The 23,646-nt window shown below is 35.2% G+C and overlaps 1 protein-coding gene across 36 annotated transcripts in view; it reads left to right on the plus strand.

Annotated features, from left to right (window-relative positions):
• TENM3 (teneurin transmembrane protein 3) overlaps positions 1-23,646 on the plus strand; it is a 1,310,258-nt gene that overhangs the window by 805,380 nt on the left and 481,232 nt on the right. Inside the window, exon 1 of one of the 36 annotated variants that reach the window (XM_069013814.1) lies at positions 5,214-5,493. The exons of the other annotated variants lie outside the window; for them this stretch is intronic. The gene's annotated coding sequence lies outside the window, so the exon portion shown is untranslated. Of the gene's footprint in view, positions 1-5,213; positions 5,494-23,646 lie in introns of those variants that run through there. 36 annotated transcript variants of the gene reach the window in all.

The raw sequence follows: 23,646 nt of genomic DNA on the forward strand, positions 1-23,646 counted from the left end.
TTTTAAATTATGATTGCATTGTTCCCCTTTATAATTAATTTTTTAAAATAAATTCTGTGTATTCAAGGTCATATTTTTAAGTGTGTCCTCCATGCCATTGCCCCTAATGACCAATGCTCATGGATTCTGTATTGACTCACATGATGACACTTTACCATACTGCTGTGTTTCTTCGACCCACCTTGGAAATTACGTTGGCTCACTATAGATTTTGCACAGAAGATCAAACAGATTTAAATTTATTCATACGCCCTATGATTCTGGGGATGTTTTCCTCTTTTGTTTTGCAAACATGACATTTGCTTTCCAGTCCCCCAGCTTGAATAGATTTTGCAGTTTGAGAAAAGCAGCGAGGAAAACATGACTGTACTCCTTACCAGTTCTTTCCAATGGTTCTTTCTTCTGTTGTTCTTTTTGTTTGCCCCATGTTGTAGAATCAAATCCTTCCTCACCAAGATTAGAAATAAATAAGAACTCTTCATTTTGACTGGACAGACACTGCTATGCCAGAATTATTTGCCTTTTAAAATAGTTAACTGCATACAGTTAGTATTCTTTGCCATATTTGCCTGCATTCATAAAATTGTGAGTGAAAAATGTTACAAGACAAAGACTTATTTTCAGCATTTTAGAAAGCATTTTCGAATAGTGCGTTGATAACATCTCAGCAGGTGGAGGTCCCATGTGATTCCACTATTCAAGAGAACTTCTTTCATATGTGATTAATTCCAAGATCCATTTAATCCACCACATTATGGTGGTCAATTTGGGGCATCTGTGCTGATGAAAATGACTTCTGATTGTAGCTAAATGGCTTTTACATGCAGTACTCCATGCCAGTTTACTCTCCAGTTCAAAGTGAGATAAAATAGAGTCTATTTTCTGGATAGGGCTTTTTTTTTCCCTGGTTAGCTAATCAGAATGTGTATCTTATATCAAATTAGCTTGTTTGTGATGTCTGATTTAGGAATATTCCTAGATACTTCTGGGTATTTTTTCTTTAAAAATTAGACCAGTGGCATTTTGATTTTATATATCATCACTTTTTCTACAGTACATATTAACATTAATCTCTGCATTACTAAATAAGTGATCCATCATTTACATGTTGGCTCAAATAAGCATGTACACATGCAGAAAAACAGATGCATTGGCCAGAGAATTTAGTTGGTTCTGTTTTAGAAATGGGCTGCATGAAGAGAGTTTTCTTTAAAGCCAGGATGTGTTAGAGATTTTGCCTTATTCCTCGCTTCCTAAACTCTGAAATTCACCTTTCAACTGATTTTCAGTGTGCTGGCCATCTGGGTGTGAACTGAATTGCTATCTCAGCCGAGCCAGATTGTAAAATGACTCTGTTAGGATTAAGCCCTGGGTGACTACCTGATAGAATGATGCAGTCAATCTTAACTGAGAGATTCATCTGATACCACTCAAAAAAAAAAAAAAAAAGGGGGGGGGGGGGTGGGGTGGAAGGTGGGAAGGGAGAGGTAGATTTAAACTTAGCTTCCAGCTTTAGTTATCTAGTCGTAATTCACACACTTTTCCCCCAGGAGTTTCTTACAGTCTCTCAGGCTTCTAAACAAATCACAATTCTGGTTGCCACTCTGTCTAAGGGTTGGAAAAAGAGAGAAAGAAAGGAGAGTTTTGTGATATCTTTTTGACATTAGTAGAGGAATTGATAGTGTTATGTTATTCTTTATGTTTTAGACATAGAAAAACAAGTATTGCAAATTAATAAAAAGGTAGTGCTATGTTTAATTGTTAAGAAACTCTAAGATGAAATTAAAGACTAATATTTTATTTTATATGATAATGACATATGAAAGTGTGAAAAAAATCATGGAAATGTGAACATTAAGTTTAGTAAGGTTTTTTTTAGATGCTGTTAGTGGATTTACAGTCTATGATGAAAAGTTATAATTCCATCTCAAAAATAGTTAATAATAATACATTGAGAACCTTCTTTTTCTGCATGTTCATTGTCCTATAGTATTTTGAAACATAGAAGGAGTCATCAGTATCTTGATTGCAGGTGTTGGTGGTTAATATCTCTAAATTTCATTGTGATTTCCTTTTATACAAAAATAGTTAATATCTGGAATCTCTTTGTAGGTCTAATTTTGTTTTTCAGACTCTGAAATAGTCTCCTAAGGTTACCAAGACAGAACTTAAAACAGTTCTTACTAAGTCCTATGATCCCAGCCTATGCAGTATCACTTTTATTTACCATATTCACTGATAGAAATTAATACTGGAAGGAAATAGGATACAGATCTCAATTACTATTCAGATTTCTACTGTTTTGAAAAACAGCATTGCTTAAAAAAAGTCCGTGCAAACACTCTTGCTGTAAAGATCAGTGATTATTGATTACAAAAGGGAGTCACTTCTTCAAAAAAAAGAAGGGGAGGGGACAAAATGTATGCAATAAGTACAAAAATACTTTAATTTATTTTCCTCTAAGAAATTAATTTATTTTCCTCTAAGAAATCACAAAAGATTGCATGTAACCTACCATTTTTTGCTGTGAAATGTTTAAGCAAGTGACATTCTTTGCCGCAAGACCACAACCAGCTGGAAAGTATTTTAAAACACTTGTATTTTCTCTTTTAAAATCTAGAATTCATCACCACATGCAGATTTCTTTTACTAATGGCCATGGATTTATTTCAGTCTCTTCACTAGGGAACAAAAATTGTTTAGTGATGCAGTTTGTTATGGTCAGTAGTCTGATGAAATCAGGGTAATCCTTTGCTTCCAGATAATCCCAGTTATTTTACTGAGTGGCTTGAATGAGTAGGAGTCAGAAAAATAAGACTATAGCTTTTTGGCATTGGGAATTTGACAGAAAAGTCAAACGTATCACTAGATAAAGGAATTTCCAGGAGAAGCTAGGGCCTCCCTTTGAATTTCTTTGAATCTTTAAACTCTCTAGGTTGCACCCACTGTGCTTCTTGGAGAGGTGTCCTGTCTGAAAGTGTAGACATGCCCTTAAGTTGATCTTTCCATAAGCTGATAGACCCTGTATACTTGGTTCAGCTTATTAATTTTATTTAAGGCATGTGCAAATGTGTATTACCTTTCCAGTGAAGTCCAGTAACCTGCTTAAAAACAGGTATCAGAACTGTACCTTGGAGGTTTGTTGGGTTTTGGGGTTTTTTTTAAGATTACAATAAGGTATTTTTCTGTGTCTAAAAGCCAAGAGTAACACCTTTCTTGATCTCTCGAATATTTGAAGCCATTGTCTAGTTAGGTTTGTACTTAACCCTAACATTTGTCTGCCTAAACAAATTTTGAAGGTACAGCCTGTTTTTTTTTACTGAGACCATAACACATTGACCTGCTGTTCATTTTACTGCCTGGTTTGCTGATACATGTTTTAAACTGTCAATGACCATTACATCTCATTTACATTAGTAAACACTGTCTTAAGAACCATGAAATATTCTACCTTTGAAGCCCTTTTTGGCCTTTATGATGGCACCTGGGAATTAAGAAAATTCATGGAAGATAGAATGTCCCAGTAACTGATTTTTAAAAGATTTTTTTTACTTTAAAGATACAATGTGATGCACGAACAAAAATCAAGGTAATCCAGGTTTGATATGGAAGATTCATGTGTTAGTATGCATTTTGGGATTAAGGGCATCATAATAAAAGCAAAAAAGAGGAGGTGGAGTAGGTGTTCATGTTTAAAACTGAGTATTTACTGCCAAGATTGATAACAGGAAATGAGGCCATAAGAGAATGTCTCATTTAACCAAGTTCAGAAAGTTTCAAACAAGGTTAGTGGACATCTCTAGATCAAAAGTTTTTGCATGAAAAAGAGTTAAGTGCCAGATGAACACAGTGTCAGTTCTGAAACCTTATCACTAATATAAAATTATCCAAGCCATTGTTAAATTAAATTATCTCAAGGTAATAAATAAATACAAATGACAATATGAAGTTATCCAAGCCAGAAATCAAATTCCTCTTTTGGCTAGTTTGCAATGCTGGCTTTTTGTCTTTTTTCTTTTAATATACAAGCTCTTTTCTGATAGTCTTTTCATCTCTAATGTTCCATGGTCATCTTATTTCCTTTACTGTAATTAAGATAAGCTGCATGATTCAGCCCAACAGTAGTCCCTTGTAATTGCTAAGGTGATAACATGTGTTATCTTATTCCATCTCTTAATATAGTCCTATATTGATTCTTGTGTTATCTGAAGGTAAGCAATGCAGGCTTTCTGAAAGGCTGAAGATGGGGAGGTCCCCAGACCTGTATCTTTCTGTTTCTATTCTCTAATGACAAATTCTTCACCAAGACTGGTACTTTGATGTCTTGGGGAGTGTGAACACCCTCTGGCTATCTCCTCTCAGCAATCTCTCATCTCAAACTAACATTTTGCTTTCTTAACCCCTACACTTGAAGACTTCAGGATATTAGCCATATCTTTGTCTCAGAGTAGCCACTAAAACTGCTGTTCCCGCTCCTGGACACTTGGGACATTTGGCTGTAGAGTATGATCTACCATAGACATTTGGTCACGTGGCAGGATCTCTCTTATTCATCCAAAACACATTAAGTGTTCAGACACTGAATGTATCTCACAGACAGGCCAGGTTTAAACAGTAGACCAAATAATGTTATTTCTACACAGTGACATTTACTTCAGCTTTACTAAAGACATTATAGATGACTCAGTGCAGGTTAACAGGTAGGCTAATCCACTTCACTGTGCATTTTTTAAAAACAGAATATGTAATTTATTATAAAATTTATTACAAGTACTTACTTCAAATATTAAAAGTGAGTCATCTATTTCACATATATAAACATGGCAGATGTGGAAACACAATGTTGTTTAATCTCTAACCATAAATTTGAATAAAACAGAAGTATTTTTATTCTTACAGATCTCCATCATCTAACCAACTGTGGCTGTTTTCCTGAATCATTTCATTTCATACAGATAGATGAACATTATACCAAACTTAATTTTGTATGATCTTAAAACAGTGGAAAGTTAAAGAAATTTATGATTCTCAATCTTCTTTTGCATGCTCAGAATTAATTTTGTTTTCTTATCGTGGGCATTTATCACAGGTACAAACAATCTTGAGCCAGGGAAATTCGTTTGATTTATTGCCAATTAACATAAGCTTTTAATTACTGATTCCAGCTGTGAGAATGAGAGAAGACAAACAAAAAGTTGGAGAAAACCCTTCACCTTCATCCACACACCTCTCCTTCCCCCTTCCTCATCTCTGATGTCTGATGTCACATGTCGCTTTTGGTCCCTTCAGTGTGGAGGAGGTTGTCTCCTTTTGCTGCTCTTTGTTTCTTACTCATTTCACCTGCTCTGGCATGAATTGTCACGTGATCTGCAGACCTTTGAGGCCCATCTGTCTCCTCCAGCACAGTTTCATCCGAAGGACATAACTCTCCTTAGTGATGCACCTTTATTCTGTTACGGTTACAGTTTTTGGAAGAGCAGAAAAAAGCTTGTGGTAAGAATGTAATTAGAAATGTGATATTTAGGTTTTTGTTAACACACTTCTTACTTCTAAGACTTAAATAATTTGTGCTCTCAAATCCAAATCAAGTAAGACTTTTTTTTCCTTAATCCTCACCACATTGACTAGAATGGTATACAAAGAATATTAAATATTTGTTGTAGGTTATGTATTCCTGTATCTGGTGGTTTAACAAATGTAGGCAATTCTCTACTTGTATTACTGCTTAGTGCACAGAAAGCAAATTTTGTGGCAGTCAGTGCTTAGTGACGTTTTCATACATGAGTCGTTGTTTAAATGAGTGGCACAAATTTGGTGCTTAAAAATCACATGCCACTCTTCCCTGATCCAAGACACCACCTGTGAACCCATGCTATCAGGCTCTTGTTTTATGTGTGAGATGAAGTGAAAATCCTATCCAGCTGCTAGTTTTGGAAGTGGCAGGGTTGAGGGAAACCCCGAAGGTCCTTTAATGACTATTTTGTTTCACAAAAAAATATTCTTGTGGATGATTTTCTGTTGGGGAAGGTGTTCATAAAATGTTTTTAACTTCGGTTGCCCTCAGGCCAGCTGCAACTCTATCATTTCTACATCCTCAAACTAATATATTCTTCTCCCGATCCTTGCAGGCTCTGCTAGAGCAATAGAATAAATGCGTAGAATGGACAGTGAGACAGATAGGAGAGGCAAATTTTATCCATTTTTAAATGCGCAATTCAAAATTTTCCCTGTGACATGATCAATGCAAACACTAGTTTCATCCTGAAAGCCCAGGTGATTGCTTAGATTAACAATGTGATTATGGTCTTCTTCATGCAGCCTTAGGGAGGCTGTATAGGAGCATCAATTTTGTGAGGGGAAGAGCTGTAGTCTGGCACTCCTGGCAGTGGCTTCAGTTCTCTGAAGGAGGTCAGTGGGACCGGCAGTGTATACACACACAGGCTACTGCTTCATCTCTTCCTGTAAACAGGGTTGTTGCAAGGCCCAACAATTCTCCCAAGATTTCTCCAAGTTGTAGAGTCACGTAGAAAGCAAATATGTACATTGCATTTATTTATATTAGTGTAACTTTAAAATGTAGCCTTATTAAAGTCATGAGAAAACACTCTTTTGCAGAATTTACTCACAGATTTCATAGTACATCTTCATTGTTTCCTCCATTTACACTGTAAAGGACATACATCTTATATGGATAACACATACACTGCTGCCTGCAAAGTCAGGCACATATCATTTCAAAATATTTATATTGTAGCCTTCGCAAAGATGATACTCTTATTAGGAATTTTTTGTTTGTGTTCTTTGTCACATTGCACAAAATCTGGATATTATTGTGTATAAAAGATTTAGAATATGAAGGGTCTGGGCTACCAGCAGTATGACACCCAAGTTAATACTGTTATTTTTTCCCTTAGCATGCATTCTTTTTTTTAAAAGCTGCCTGAGCAAGATGCTAGACCAAAATTTACAGAATTAGTTGTGGTCAGACCCCAGTGATGTGTGTGTCTTTCATTTGTGATACATGCAATATATAAGAACAAAACAAACAAAGAAAAGTGTGACTTTTCTGTGTCTCTGTGAATATCAAATGCTTAACAAAACTAATTTTTTCTTTTTTGTTCAGATGGGCAGAAAAGCATCAATGCAATGAGTTAAATTTCCTAATAACTCACCAGGCTTGTAACATTTATTATTAGTGTGAAATACTGTAAATAAGATGGTGATCGACTACTTCTAACATCCAAACGATTCAAGCACATGTACTTCTTAGTACCATGTTGCCATAAAATATTACCCTGGAAAAACTGGGCTCCCTAAAGCCACAAAGTCCAGTGGTGCTTTTGATGTTTTTTGATGAAAAGCAAAGATGAAACTTGTTATAACTTCATGTGTTAATTTCTCCTCTTTATTCTGTCCTTCATGGAGTCAGATCCCAAATGAAATTCTAACTTGTGATAAGATTGTGTTGATTTGCTTGGGGATTATGTTATTTCTTATTAAGTGTATTGGTTTTGGGAAAGGATTATATTAACTTTAATTTTGAGTTTTTTCACTTACACTTAATATTTTCAAGGAAAGTAAAAAATTAACGTTATTCTTTGGCAAATATTGAAAAAAAAAGCCATTTAAATTTGATCTACTGCATTTTTCTGCATGATGTTGTGCCACTGTAAATTGTACATATCATTAAAAAGGAAGCCAGTTTTAATTACTGTGAGGAAAACACAAAATGAAGACCAGGTCATTCTTCAGTGAAATTCTGTCACACATCATATTGTGACTTCTTGGTCTTGTGATTGTTCCAGATCTACCTATCTAGCATGAGCAGCAATACTGGGTTTAGGTCAGTCCAAGTGAAAGTAATATAAGTGAAAATTAATTAATTCAAAGGTAAATAAATAAAGATGGTTTATTGTCAGTGAGCTTCAGCTTCTTGTCATATATTTTAATTTATGAAAATTTTGATGAAAGTTTGATTAACGTGGGTTTTGAAATTTTGAGTTTACTTTGCATTTCCAATGAGTTTTTACTTTTGTCTCCCTGTATGGGAGGGAATCTTTGAGTCAAGTACAAGTATTTCACTGTGAGTTTGATTAGAAGGTTGGGGTATGAAGAGCAATTTCATTCACATTCTATGTCACAAGATTGAATATTGCAGTCTCATAATGGCCAAATACATCTATATATAAAGGTATTTATTTGTCAGCATTTGTCTTATTATGCTGCTTTGGTTTTCTGGCTTAAATGAATTGTAAAAGCTATTGAAAAAATGAAAAATACAGAACTAGAGCTTTGCCCGATGTACCCCAGTGGTCACAGGGTAAGGTAGGAATCAAGGTCTCTCCGGGGGAATAAAGTGGGAGAAAGCTTGGGGATAGAATTGGTGTTGCAGTGCAATAGAAAGGAGAGGAGTGACAGCCATTAAATAGTTTCAAAACACAGGCTGAACCTCTGAACTGAGGGTGACACAGCATCCCCAAGTAATAATGGAGTCAGATGCCACAGTGGCCTCTCAGTTCTAGAGATACTGCGATGCCAGGCTGAAGTATTATCCCACCACTGCTTGTTTTAAGAGTCTGTTTTTCTGGAAGGAAGCTTATTCTGTCTGTCTCTTACCAGATGCAGAAATCCTTGCTTTTCACTTTCTTCCACAAGTATAGCCTTCCCCTTTTAGAAGGAGAATTAATGAAGAAATCTATGAATGACAGTAGGGGATGGTGTCTTTTATGTTTCTAGTGCACCCTCATATATATGCTGTACTTTGGTGGTCCTTCTCAGCCCTACTGGATATCCTGAGGTGTACAGCCCCATTGCCAGAAAACCTGAAGTCTTTGAAGATGGAAAACTTAAAGGTGCAAAGAAACTTAGTCTGGCAACACAGTCAGTGTAGTCAGTGTAACTAGAAATGCTTGAGAGGCAGAAATAAAATAATGAGGAAAAATGTCAGCTGCTAAAGAAAGAAACTTTTTTCTGACATCCTCCACAGATGAGGTAGTGAACCCTTTCATGCTACCAGCAAAGATTAATTCTAAATATTTGGAATATGAGGAAATGAACATCTATGCCACTGAAAGTAATACAAAAGAAGCAGAAAATCTGTAATTATTTAATGTGTTTCTGCAATACTTACATTGTTAAGGTCAACAAAAGCCTGAAAAAAAATCAGTAACCCTAGAGGAGAGGAAGGTAACACACTTTATTATTGAATACAAAATTATTAGGTATGAGGGGGCAAGACTTTTCATTGACAGGTTAAACAAGAGCTATTGTAGCACAAGAAAGAAGAAACAAATTGGATGGTGCCATTATTTTTTGTCCCTTCTCCTTTCTTCCCTAGAAGGCTGAGGGCAGCTATCTTTATTGTGTTGATAGGTAAGATACTGTGGTGAAGGCACTGGGGCCTTACAGTCAGTAAGATGCTGATTGCTCAGTGTCACAAGCCTGCTGAGAAATTGAACCACTAAGGCAGGTCCTGGAGGGTGAGTTAGAATCATGTTTTCCTGGTGTGGTTATGTTTTGCAGTAATTTTTAGAACAGCAAATCTATTTAACTCTTTCTTTGAGAAAATGCTGTAAGCTTATTCTTCATATTATTATTATTATTATTATTATTAGTCTAACTTTGACTGACCTGTAGCTTCTTTTAGAGCAACTAATTTGATTAGGTTATTCTCCAATTATGGAGTAAGTGCTATTCCAGTGTGTTGTAGAGCATTCATAGCTCCAGACACCTCAGTCAGGTTTAGGATTCCCCAGGAATCTCCAGGTCAGTTACACAGAAAGGAGCAGGCAGCAAGGTGATAGCATGGGATTCAAACTGAAGAAAGTTAAGCATGTCCCCTACTCTGAACCTAACATGCCACACTATGGAAAGCTAGTAACATTTTTTGCTCCTAGGAAGTCTATAGGTTTGTTGGAGAACTACTTGTCTTACTGTGGTCATTTAGAGATGAGTCTTGACTGCTTAAACTTCCAAGGAAGTCACTGAGGAATGTAGAGTTTCAGTACCACTGAAAACAGCCTATTGTCTCATCCTCTGCTATACTGGAGTTAATCACCCTCTAAGGAAATGGGTGTAGTGAAAGCTCTAAGAGCAAGTGGATCATTTGAGATTTTTTTTTTCATTCTGGTTCTGCTCTCATCTTCCTCTTGGCAACTGCCCTTATTTAATAATAATTACACTGAAATTGCACCAGGGGCAGACACTGGAGAGGAGAAGTAACTTGCACTTCTTTCTAAATTCCTATTTTGTTTCTTTCCAAAGAACCATCTCAGGAGATTCAATTAGAATAAAAATTATGCCTCCTTGTGCAGCTTTTGGGAAAAAATAAAACATTTTTTAATCTGATAGATTTAGACAACCAAACTGAAGGAAGATTTAGGGTATCCTATGACAGCTGTTTCCTCAGTCATTGACAGTTTTGGCCATTTTAGACTATTTCTTAGCTATGACTTCTGATACCATAAAAAGCTGTATAGACAGAAATATCTACACATCTAGATGGTGTATTTTCATCTTTGGGTTCTCAGAAGGGCATGAGTTGCTTTAGTGTTTGTGCTAAAGGTTGATTCTTTGCTCTGTATTGGGGAAATATCACATTTCTAAATAGGCACAGGAAAGCCTGTAGCTATAGTGTGCTGTATATTTGATAGCATCTTAGGAATGGAAATAAATGCTCTTAATTCCTCCTTTTTTTGTATATTTAATAATAAAACTGGGGGGAAAATATTTTGCAATAAGAAGAACAAATTGCTTAAAATGAACATCCACTTCTGAGCAGTTTTGATGCCTTTACACTAATTTAATGATTTGTCTAACAATAGAACACGTTTACAAAATCACCTAGATTTTCGCAATGTATGACCAACAGGTCAAGTGTAAGGGAGAACAGAGCAGATTCCAAAACAATTTAGTATGTTTTATGATTGCCAACTGTTTTCTGTCTGTATACTTTCAACCCAAGTTGAGTTGCAAGTGAACTAATTCTTGTGATCTCAGCTTGGTATTATAAAACAGTAGGTATATTGCAGAATTGCTGCACATTTTGGCAGAGTTATGGGAAATAGTTATGTCTAAGTGAGGAAGGCTGATGTTTGCTCAAGCAGTTTCTCAACATCTGTAATTTTCTTACTTTAACAGAAGATACTGGCATTCCTCTATGTGAGTATTGTTCAGGAACAGCTTTTATAAGAACCTGAGAACAACTGTTGATAACTTTCAGTTTATTAGACTTTTTTTCCCACTGGTGAGTTATACTCCAATTTCTTTTTCTTCTGAAGATGGTTCTGCAGAATACCACCTGTTGTTTCCAGTTCAGTGAAAAGTTATCAAGCTTCTTGTTAGTTATAACACCTTTCCTGTGAATATCATTCCAACAGAGTAATTCAGCCAAAGGGATACAAAGGTCTCAACAGGAGGAAGTCATGACAGAGCACCAAGTTGTAGCTATGTATGTATAAGCAATTATCTGTAGCTGCTTACTATTTCAAAATAATTGGATCAACAGTGTGTTTTCTTTAAGAATAGAGTAACTCTTGCTGCTAGTTTTTTCGACACACATTTTTTCCAGTTGTAAGCAAGGCACAGGTCTCATATCTAATGAAAGTTCATTACAAGTTAGAATGGGAGGTATTTGTGTATCTATTATGATAATTGTTCTTATTATATATTACTTCAAACATGTCCTATTATGGTTTTGGTATGCTGGATCTTAAGAAATACAACTGAATATAAAACTTTTTCTTCAGCAATGAAATAGGATTATACTCTTTGGCATTACTAATTTCTGGGCAAGAACCTGTGTGCTTCCATTTTGATGTATAAAGGTTCTGAACTCTCCCTCCAAATTTAAAGCTGACTTGAAAGTAGAGTAAAATTTAAAAATTAATACCTTTAAGAAATTTCTGATGATATGCTGCATGCTTTCAATTACAGAAGTAGGAAGAACATTGAGTTACATTTAAAACATTTTTTAATATTTGGGTTAGCCAGCATATCCTAAGTGTTTTAGAGACATATATATATATCTGCTATATACCTGTTTAGAGAGAGAATAATTTGTTCCCTTTCAATAAGAAGAACTAAATGTATATTTATTGGGATTATTGTCAGCTATATTTACGACATCATTAGTTATCATTAAAAATAGTAAGCATTCATATGTTTAGAGAATAGTTTAGTATAGTAACAACTATATGCTATAATGTTTCCTTTGCCACTGCCACTGCCACTCCTCTCATCAGGAGAGGAGAGAGAGGCTCTTGCATCTAAAAACAATGAATTCTTTTTTCCTATTATCTTTGTATAATACTAATCATTTTAGAAAGACTTAAATACTTATTTGATTTCCTTTTTCCTTTGCCTTCATATTAATATGTTATAGCAGGACACCTGTTCCATCTACATACAGTGAGAGCTACAGAGATGGTGTTTAAAAAAACTGTTTTCTTCCAAGTTTCTCTATTTTTGGGATAATTTTCTACCTATGTCTAGTGATATGTTAGAATAATGCTCTTTTACAATATCTGAAGTTACAGAATTCTTATTTCTATCACTGTTTTTTTAAAATCAAGAATCAAAGCTAATGCTTTTGATCAGAATTTCAATAGTTGGTTTTATTCCTGCAATGCACATTGCCTATTTTGGTAACTGTAAATAGTGTTATTACTGGTTGGTGTCTGTGATGTTTTGCCAGGAACTGGCATAATCCCAAAGATTTTTTCTCCAAATTTCAAAGGTATTAAGAGTAAGAACTTGTTTTTGTAACATAGTCATAAAGTTTATGCCAAAGTGAGTCTAGCTGTAATTTGTGGGTGACCATTGCTTCATATTGCCTTCTCTTTTATCTTAAAATAAGAATTATCTCTTCCAAAATAAATTGAAAGCACAGAGCTGAGCCCACACAAAATACCGCTGCTGATCTTGAACTGTGCAGTGCTGACTTTTTGCCAGGCATATATTATCTGTCATTCAGATGTCAGTCCTCTCATTCCAGGCACCTTCCTGTTGCACAGGCCAGAGAAAGAATACCATGTGTGAAGCAATACACTGAAAAGCCCAATAATTCAGAGGTGACCTGTATAAAATTATCTGAATATCCTTTTTATGTTTTTGAGATTATTAACTTTTATGAAGACTTTTAATCAGCCAACTTTCTGCTTTTTTTTCCAAATCTCCTTCTGATGGACTCTGCAGCCAACAGAAACTGTTTGTCACAGTATGCTTATAATGTGTTAAGCTTATTTTTAAGTAATTTTTGAAAAATAATTTTTCTAGCTGCAACACTGTATTGCCATAATATAGTAAAAATGCAACAGAGGATCTCCAATTTTTTGGTTCTATGAATCTCTTTCTGTGACTAAAGTTATTCCTTTTTTTTCTATACTATTTTAAGAACTGCATATAAATTATAACTTTTATTCAATGTTTTAAGAAAAATCAAATGAAAAGCACTAATATTATCTATAATGCATATGCATCAATTTAAAAAATAGTAGTCTCTTCAGTATCAATACGAGTGAAAGTTTAGCTGTCTCTCAATAGCATGTCCAATATTTTTGGTTGATTAGATTATAGCTTCTTTGTGGTTTTATTCATTTGGGAGCATAGTGGAAGTGAAGGTGAATAGACAAAGCATTGCACCAAGATTCTTGTATAAAATGTTTTCCTAGGAGTGGAGTCAACAGAACTGCTTCGTAGCTATCTCATGTTCAGCCATTTGAATCAGGGCAGAGATGTATAAAATGCTGAACAGTACAAGTAACTATTAAAGTCGCCAGGCTTTAGTATTTATTTATGCAGATGTAATTAAACAATGTGCAGCACAGAAGAGAATTAAGTCCAGTAACCTTAATGGCAAAATTAGTTTATGCTGCAGTAACTATTTTTAAATAGTAAAGGAACAACAGAAACTATAAAAGGAGATATGGTGAAGCAAAGTTCCCCTTTGTCTTCAGTAGTCTTTAGGAAATTGTTAAGGATTCAGCAGGAAAAAAAATTACCCATTAATGGAACTTAGATTTGATAAATCATGCAGTTAGGAAGCAGAGGCCTTAAAAGAACAGCATTTATAAGGAAAATGTGAAACTATATCTCTCATCATAAAGTTTCATAGTAGTAAGGCTTGTACTGAGCAGGAAACTAGGATTTCAGGTCACAAGCTGCTGTTTTAGTTAGCCGTGTCAGGAACTTTGAGAAGATCCTGTGAAGTTTGAAGGCTGATTTTGCTATCCCTATTTCTTCAGCTTGTCAGCCATGGCTTAGATTTAGTTCTGAGTCTCATCCCTTCATTTGCTTGTTTTGGACCCGATGACTCTGTCTAAAATTCTTTTACACCTATTTCAGTCTGAGGAAATTATTTGTTGGTGCTTTCTCTTTTGTCCCTAATATGTCTATGAAGAACAATTTCATTCCTTCTCTTTTCTCCAAGGTTTTTTACCACTGAAATCTAGGCAAAGAATCTGAGGTGAAACTATGAATGCGGCTGCATATTTCCCCCTTATCTCTATGAAGTTGTTAGGATACTGTATGCACTGCTGAATGCTGTCAACATATGACAAGTACTAGCAGAGGCTTAGCTGGCTTTCAGCTAGAAAGCAAGCGTTAGCTACAGGTCACAGAATAAACATAGATACAGGAAAAACATTCAGCAGGAAAACATGAAAATTAACATATACAAACACAACAAAATTTTATAAAGTACACATTAACTCTCTTGGTCCCATATTCCAATGTCTACTCATGAATGACACAAGGGCCTGGACCGTTTCAAGTCCTAAGTGATCTTGGAATATCAACTTCTACTCAGCCGTGCTTCAGTATGTTCGGGTCTGCAGTGATGGGCATTGTCCTAAATCTGCTATTACATTTAGAGAAGTTACAGCAAGAAAAGGAAATACAAAGTCCTGCTGGAACTCCCTAACCCTTGCAGAATACATATGCATGACACATCATTTCTTCAGCATGTACTTCCCTGGGAAGAACGTTAAGCTAAGGCTGTAAGAATGGCATGATTGTGCTCCACAGACCTGTTCACGTGTCATTTATAGCTGATATCCTGAGATGCCTAGGTGTTAGGATTTAGCAGTGGTCACACGGAAATCTTATCGAAAGCTGAAACTGGAGCCAGACCCTCTTGTCCCTAAACTAGGTTCCTGGATACTTTCTTACCCTAGTGTTTATTCCTGCTCTTACATGAGCGCTGCCTCATTTGAATGTGGCAAATAAAAGGATAGGTAACAAGTTAGGAAAATAATTTAGCTCAACCCATTTTGCAGATTTTCTTGAAGCATGACTCAAGAGCAAGGTAGTAGCAGAGACCTATTTAGTACAAAACCCCATTGTTAAATTCAATTGTAGTTAACAGAAGCATTGCAGAAACTTCGTTTGGTTTTAATTTTTAAAATGTTCACCATTTCCCTGAGAATATGCACTGCTTATTCCTCATTAGAAGGGGAGGTAAAGTGTCCTTTTTGCAGAATTTGTTTTGCTAAGGGTTCATAAAGCATGTGGCTATAATTGTACAGTATTTAAGCAATGCCTGTTTTAAAATTTATTTTTCAGTTATTAGAAAGGGTGTCTATTAGAGGAGTTGCTTAGACATCTGAACTTCAAAAGGTTCATTATATGAGCAGATACAAAGAGAACCTTCTCCATGAGTCATGGAGAAAGCTGTGATGGGAAGGGGGGAGTCCCAAGGATAGTTTTAAAAATTGCTTGATGTTAAACAGATATATCAGATCTGAGGTTAAGCCTTAGGGAATTTAGGTTTTAAGGTGGTATCCAGGAGTTTTGTTTTCTTTTTACCATGACTGCTGAGTGTGTATAAAACATTTTGCTGCAGAGAAGAACATGACGTTACAGGTGGGTAAAATGAAATTTGATGGGTTAGAGTTATATCTTGATCCAGATTTGTAGGGAGGTAAGAGAGGAATTGTGATGCTGAAACATAAACATACAATAGTTCATTGAAGCTCTTATCTGTATATTTTTTGTTACACTCAACATATACTGATACTTCAACACACAGAAACCCAAAGATGTAGAGTTGGCTGTATTGCAGGACCCATGGGTGTTGTTTCTCTCTGAAAAAGTTTTTTTTTCTAATTGACCACAGATGTTTAGATCTCTTTCTTTTAAAATAGTAAAAGCCAAAAAGCCATAACTGACAGCAAGTCCTTCCCTTTCCCTTTCACCACAACTTGCAGAGATTATAGTTTCTCTGAAAAATGTCTCTGGAGTTTTAGAGATTTCTGATACACAGTAACACTATCTAGAATTAACAAGCATTGCTGTGTGGCAGTTCTTTTATGCACCAGTATAGCAAACTGAGAATCAGCTGCAGTGTGATTCCAAACTGTCATTTATTTAGACATTTTTTAGCCATAGAAAAAGCTATGACAAAGAGTAATCAACTACATCTTCTTTTTTTGAATCTTCAATTAATATATCTGTCCAGTATTTCTAATAATTTCCCTTCATTATCAAACAAATATGATGTTTGTGAAGGGACATAAAAGTGCTGAAGTTCAAACAGATAGTAGTACTATATATTGTCTGCATAGCTCTCGGGAATATTATAAAGAGAAATTTCAGCAATACTGAAAAGAGTAAACATAAATTTTAAAAAATAAGAAAGAAATCCAATGACCCTTAAGGAACCAAAGCTAGAAATACAGTAATAAAGACACTAGAGACTTGACTCAAAAGATCAGTTATACTCCTACCTCTTCTAATGTTTTCCTGTGTAGTTGTAGGCAAATCTCTTTGTATTTCCATTAACCTTCAAAAAACCGCAGTACTGACTCCTTCTTTGTTTTTGTTGTTTACTTAAACATGCTTACTAGAGGCATTGGAGAAAGAAAAAAAGCCATTTTTCCATCATTCCCTGGCTTATTATTTCTACACTAGCTTTTCTTTGCTTTCCAGCTCTAAAAGTCAAATATAGATCCTGCAGATCTACTAACTGCAGGAAAAGAATTTGGGCTCCCTCTTTCCAGGAGGCCAGTTTGACAACAATTTTAATCACTTTATAACCCACAGTGTGCCATTAGTTGGGGAATGGAACATAGATCTGAATTAAATAAAATGCCACTCATAGTCAGGAGTCCTTTGGAGCTGTTACCATTACAATAAGTTATTTTTATTACTGCACGAATGTATTGATTTATGAGCACACAATAAATCAAAAAAATAGTCACATTTATAACACAGAAGAAAGAAATATGAGAAAAAAGAGAAATGTAAATTCCTCCACATTGTGTTTTTCAAAGTAGCCAATGTTTTTAATGAATAAAAGAAAATATACATCATAAAACTGAAATGATAGGTTGTAGTAACTAGGAGCAGGATAATAGCATCCTATAAAAAAATCCTGGAAAACAATAGCATTTGAGTTCTTAACTGCAAGACCTCATTTAAAAACAGACTAAATATCCTTTGTCTTTCATGCAGTTTATCAGAATTGCCTGAGTGATTCCAGCATAGTTCCACTCTTACACCTTGCTGTAATGTCAAAACAGAATTTTGTCTGAACCAGACAGCAGGCTGCCACCTGATAGACATTTATCAGTATCAACCCTATTCTTCTAACAATATTCTGAATAGAATTTTTGTTTCATGGACCATGGGAGTTTTGAAGACCCATATATCTGTTACTGACCAGGTGCCAACCAATACTCAGTATGCAGATTGCTCTTTATCTGTATATAGCAAACCCTTTATTAAGGATGCATTGGCACTGCTGCTCCCATTTAGCAAACCAGAAAACTGAAACACAGAATGTGTAAGACATTAAAAAATTTGTTGGCAGGACACAGCTGTTCTGTATGGTTACCTGTTAGCAGAGCACGCTACTGGACTTCCACCAGATTTTCTGGTAATAATTATAGCATAAAAGGCTGACCTAGCATGTATGGTATATAAATTATCACTTCAAGGTGGAGATAAGGGTTTTTTCTATCCCATTGTTTTCTGACTGTTCTCCCTTCATACATAGACACAGCTAAGGTCTTGTGGGTTGTTCCATTTTTGGATGGAAAATAGGTGAACTTCCAAATACTCTATCATTGTCTGCTAACAATTCAGAAATAAAGCAAGTACACTGACACTGTATTGTATACTCATGGCACTGAAATGAAAACTTTTGAAAAGGTCTTTTATTATCAATAAAAGTAAAGCAACTGCTTTCCCTGAAATATGTAAGCTTGATTAAATAAAACCATCTTAAAATCTTTCCTTTCTGACATTCAGTAGTTTTAGAAGAAATAATTTGGTTCCAGTGCTGCACTTACAGCCTGTCTCAGCCAAATGCTACAAGGTCTTAAGTGTTGTGCAAGCCTTTGAAGGTTGTAGTGGCTCTTTAGTAATGCCATAGTCCTTATGCTGGCACACAGCCCAGGATGAATTTTACTTTTGATGGCAACAGCTGTGTATCTATCAGGTTTCTGAATATGTGAGGAGCGCAGAGCAGGGTGCTGCAGTCCCAAGGCAGCTGCTGAAAGCAGGAGAAACAGAATGGCTGTGCTGGGATCAGGGCTACCAAGTAACAGGCACCAGCTGGGGGCTTTGTCCTTTGGCATGTGACCCTTCTTATTCTGCTCCAAACCTTTCTGGGAGCTGGGCATTTTGGAAGGCAAATTTCTACCCTCTGGACAACCTCAGTTATAGGTGTCAGTCCTAGAAGCATGAACACTACTTCTTTTTCTCTTCTTAGTAATCCCTCTGTTAGCAGCAATTTGCCAACTAGTAGTTGCACTTACAAGTCTTGAAAATAAAAAGATTGAGAGAAAAACTTCGCAAATAAAAAATTATAAAAATTGAAATGCTTTGAATATTGCAAAATCAAGAAATGACATCTCTAAAGCAATAAACAAGCATTTAAATAATGTACTAAACTTTTATGCTTCACAGAAGATACATGACAGCATGCTTTTATTGCCATTATTATGGATGTTTATCTTAATGTTTTTGAAGATTCAGCTCTATTCTTTGACAGGCTTTTCAAGAATGGACAAAGAACAAAGCTGAGATTTTTCTGCTTCCTAGAGAGTTTAAACAGAAGAAAGAGGAAACATGGTGGGTTTCAATGTTTCTTCTAATTTCTATTTTTACTGCCTAATATTGAATAAGTCTTCTTTGATTATTTTGTCATGTGGAGACTGAGTAATCTAGTGATTGTTCAGTTAAAAAATAAAGTAAAAAAATAAGTAAAATCAACTCTTTTCAGAATTATCAAGATTTGGACTTACTTACGGAAAGACTGATGATCAGCACACCTTCAGGATTTTTCTCAGAGTCTCATATTCCCTTCACACTGGCAATGTAATCTAACACCACCCCAGAGCTGTCAAGAAGGGGGAGCCAGCAGCGCTGCTCCATGTCTATTCCTCTCACTGCACCATATGCAGAATCTGCAGCATCTCCTATATGTTGTTCTTAACACCTTGTGTCCATATGCAGGTAAACCTGGGGGCCCCACAGGTCTGGGACCTGTGAGTTCTGTGGGAGGTAACTGGAGAGCACAGGCAAGGAAGTGGGACCTCGTTTTGCACCATGCAGCTGTAACTAGTCTGTCTGCAAATGAGCACGAGTACTTTAATGTAGTAATCTCAGTTCAAATAAAAGTCAAACCTTTCTTGGCAATTGATTAAATAAAAAAAAGGGTGAGAGTAGAGCATAAAGGGAGCAATTATACTTTAAGTTAGACATTTGAGTGGATTTAGGTGGTTTGTTTCCAACATACCTCTCTTTGTCTATTGATCAGCATCCCCTGGGATCAAGATACCTTCCTGAAAATCTGCTCTATTTCCTTCTCCATCTGAAAAATAAAGACATAGCTGTATTGCAGTGAATATATAAGGAACTTCTCTCTGCATTCCACTGTCTCATCCTGTATATCCTAGAAATCAAAAACTTGGTGTAGTATGTTAAGAAGGGAATAGTACCCCACTGCTTTAATGCACCTCAGATATAGACTTCGTCATTCCTGAGCTCCTCTTTCTTTCCTGTTTCCTGTGTTTCAGACAGACCTTTAAGATCAACAGACCCACATATTTTTATTAATTCCTTTTCTATCATGTTTTATGGTTTTGTTACTGGTACATTTTTACTGCCACTAAAGTACTACTTGTGGCCAGTCCTCACTCTCATCCCCTTCATGTTTCTGTCATCCTCACAAAGTGTCTTGGACTCCATTTAATCCTTTCTCACTTTTCTGAACTCTGTTTTGATCTTCCACCAGTTCCCTTCTGCCATTCCCGTTCTGTCAAGTCCCTTAGAGAAAGCTTTTCCCTCCTGCTCTCCTTAGTCCTTGTCCTCTGTCTTCTCTTGTATGTAAAGGTTACCTGATTGTTTACCTGCATTTTTTTCCAATAAAGACCATGAAAGACACAAAACCCCATGGCTGAGAAAGATCATTCCACTTTTATGATTTTCAGCAGTAATATTTGTGACCTTGACATGAATTTATTGGCTTTTACTGTGGATGTTACAAATACAATATTTGATTCTTCTTCCAATTACATCTATTTTAAAATAATTCCATTTGATTCAGTCAAGTTATTCTTAAATTAGCAATATAATTGAGAGGTTAATTGAACTAGGAGATCAAGATTTGCATTTATCTCCCTCCAATCCTTTGTAATAAAAGACGGAATATTCCCAGGGAGAAATTAAATAGAATAAATGTTACAGCTTGGCAATAGTTTTTCTAAATACCTACTTCTAGAACTTGATTTCAAGGCTATTGTCTGTATACATTTCTTTCACCTCTTAGTTTTGTCCTTTCTATTAACATAAATCCTGGATATATTATGGGATTTTTTTAGGTGCTGGGGGTAGCATATATTAGTTTTGTTGAGGACATTTTCTGGGGATAGATATGAGAAGAGAAGGTGAACTGCGATCCATATAGTCAATCAAAACCTAATTAATTTATTTAGACTGCAGAAGGAAATTCATCTGTCGTCTTCCCATGCATCTTGTTTCCTTCTCATAATTCTGCCTGCATTAGTCCCACTCAGAAACTGAAAGATAAAAATTAAAATCTCAAAGAGCTTAAAATGGAAAAATGGTTTCCGGAACGTGTGCAATAGGAGCAACTTTGTACTGTAAGTCCTTGGATTTATATTTTCCAAGACAAAAACTTGATGCTGATTAACACAGATTTTTTCACATCTCATTTTCTGCCTGCAATATTTAATGAAATAAAATTTTTTAGAAATATATTATCTTTTTAATTCTATCATATAGGCCAAACTTGATGTAAGTGCAAACAACAAAAATTGTATAAAACTTGTTAGAATCAATAGAGACTTCAATTCTGATAATTTACAGGAAAACACTGTAGTTTCTGCTATTTATAATAGAAAAATAATTGCTTAGATAAGCATTTACTTACATTAAGCTTTTACTTACAATAAGTATTACCTAAGAAGCCTAATAGGCTCTTTTTTGAAAGACTGCTTGATAGAAAAGGGGATGGTTCATAAAAACACTTGATAAATGGTAAATAAATGTGCAGGTATTAAATGGAAAATATACTAATAGGTACATTACTGAGAGAGAGTTTGAGGGAAAAAAAAAGGAAAATACAGTAGAGGCTGAAAAAGGAATAAAGAAGAGACATAATGATGGAAATGTTCTTGGAGGCAGGAAAGAGGAGGCTTAGTAATAGAGTCTGCTCCATTTCCAGCAAATTTGGTTAATGTTGTTTTGAGAAATAAGACTTTGTTCAAATAAAACTTCTGCTCGAATAACATAAAAGCATTTGAAGCAAAATAAAATCTGTTATTAAATGTCTGTTCTTTATGTATTGCAGAAACGCAGTCTTATGCTACATTAATGTTCATTTTACTAGCATGAAGACAACTGCCATAACTAATACTAACAAAGCAGTTGAGGAATAGGAAATCTGTGGTGACCTGGGGGCATCTGTGTGCTCAGGTAAAAATGTATTTGGATATGGACTAAAAAGTAAAACTAACTGGTGTCCTAGATTAATTTGGACTTTAATACTTTGAATGCAAATGTAACATATGAATCATTAAATAACTCATAAAGAAATAAAAATTCTTACTGAAAAATATAAATAATAATATTTTTCTGCTAAGAGTCACCTTAAAACTGAGTATTCCTGGAACTAGATTTTTTACGTTATCAAAATTCTGGTTTTATGCAAATCTTAGGGCCCACTCTGCTCTAAGTTGTATTACAGCTCTCAGGTACACGTATTTTGTAGTGAGATACATCTATAAAGCAATGACCCATAGGTCATGAAAAATGCAGAATATTTGTTATATCTACAAAGATTCTAATCTTCAAGTTATCTGTTACCAATATTGTAATGAGCTTTAAAATACTTTCAATTTTTAATTTTAAAATAATACAAATTTCATCTGGTTTTCAGGTAAAAACATCACAACCTTTAGCTATTTTTGGCTTTCCAATTTTCCGACATTTTCTGGTTTATTGTGTTTTGGTGACACTTTTTTTAACCAGAGAAACAGATATCTATTCCTTAGATGTTTAAAAATTTACTGTAAGAATTTCACATAATTTTGCGATAAGGACCAAATTGCCAGACAGTAACCTCACCTACAGGACTGCAAAAACCTAACTGTAAGATTTCTTGACTTGATTTATGTGATTCAGAGATAGCCAAGTGAATGTGATGGTAAGTAGCCAGCAGCTGTATTTGACTATGCTGTTTCTTTAGGATCAACACACAGAAATCTCAGTCCACAGTTACTTAAAACCCTGTGCTACAAAATCCATTAGTGAGCATCACCTTAATTGTAATGTCCTGCGATAGTTGAGCCAAAAAAAAAAAGGTATATTTTGTCTAGTTTTCCTTTTTTGTTGTTTTTTGGTACTCTGTTCTCTTAAGTAAGCCTTGCACATTGCTGACATCAGGCTAGGATTTCCAAAGAGTCTGGAAACTCTGAGATACATTCCTACCCAACTCAATAATTTATTTTGTATATAATGATGCTCTAATTTAAATAGGCATGTTAACAGACAGAAGAGCCACAGTAGATATATTGTCTCATTAGTGCTACTGGGTCAATTACTAATTTACAAATATTGAAACTAGTACTGATAGAGATAAATAAATTTCTCATAATTTAATAATGCTAATCACAGTAGCAGTGAAGACCTACAACTATTGGCAGCAAAGCAATGTGAATTTTAGTACAGAAATGTAAAGTGAATAACATTTTTTTCTCTGCATTGCACAATATTATATTGTTAAATACTTCTTTGGTTAATCTTCATTTTGCATTTCTTCTACTATTTTATCTGCTTATGAATCTTTGGGTCAAACTCTTCCAGCAGACAACACTATTTAGTTAAAATCATGGGTGGTCTTGTAGTTGAATGCCAAAGAGATTTCAAGGTTCTATTTTACCCATTCTGTATTCCCAAATGGCAAAATATTAATGTGAATTGGTGTCATTTAGTTGTTCATCAGGTTCTCTAAAGTCAATTTCCACATTAAACAAAGAGGTTGCTTCATATGGAAAAATTGTGCCATAACAGTTTCTTATAATAATATTTAGTAAATTCTGATACATTTAAAACCGGAGACAGAAATTGGTTTTCTAGACATCCATATAAGGCTAATGAAAGTGAACAAATTTTGAGAAG

This window comes from Aphelocoma coerulescens, chromosome 4, assembly GCF_041296385.1.
Source record: "Aphelocoma coerulescens isolate FSJ_1873_10779 chromosome 4, UR_Acoe_1.0, whole genome shotgun sequence".
Classification (NCBI taxonomy): Eukaryota; Metazoa; Chordata; class Aves; order Passeriformes; family Corvidae; genus Aphelocoma; species Aphelocoma coerulescens.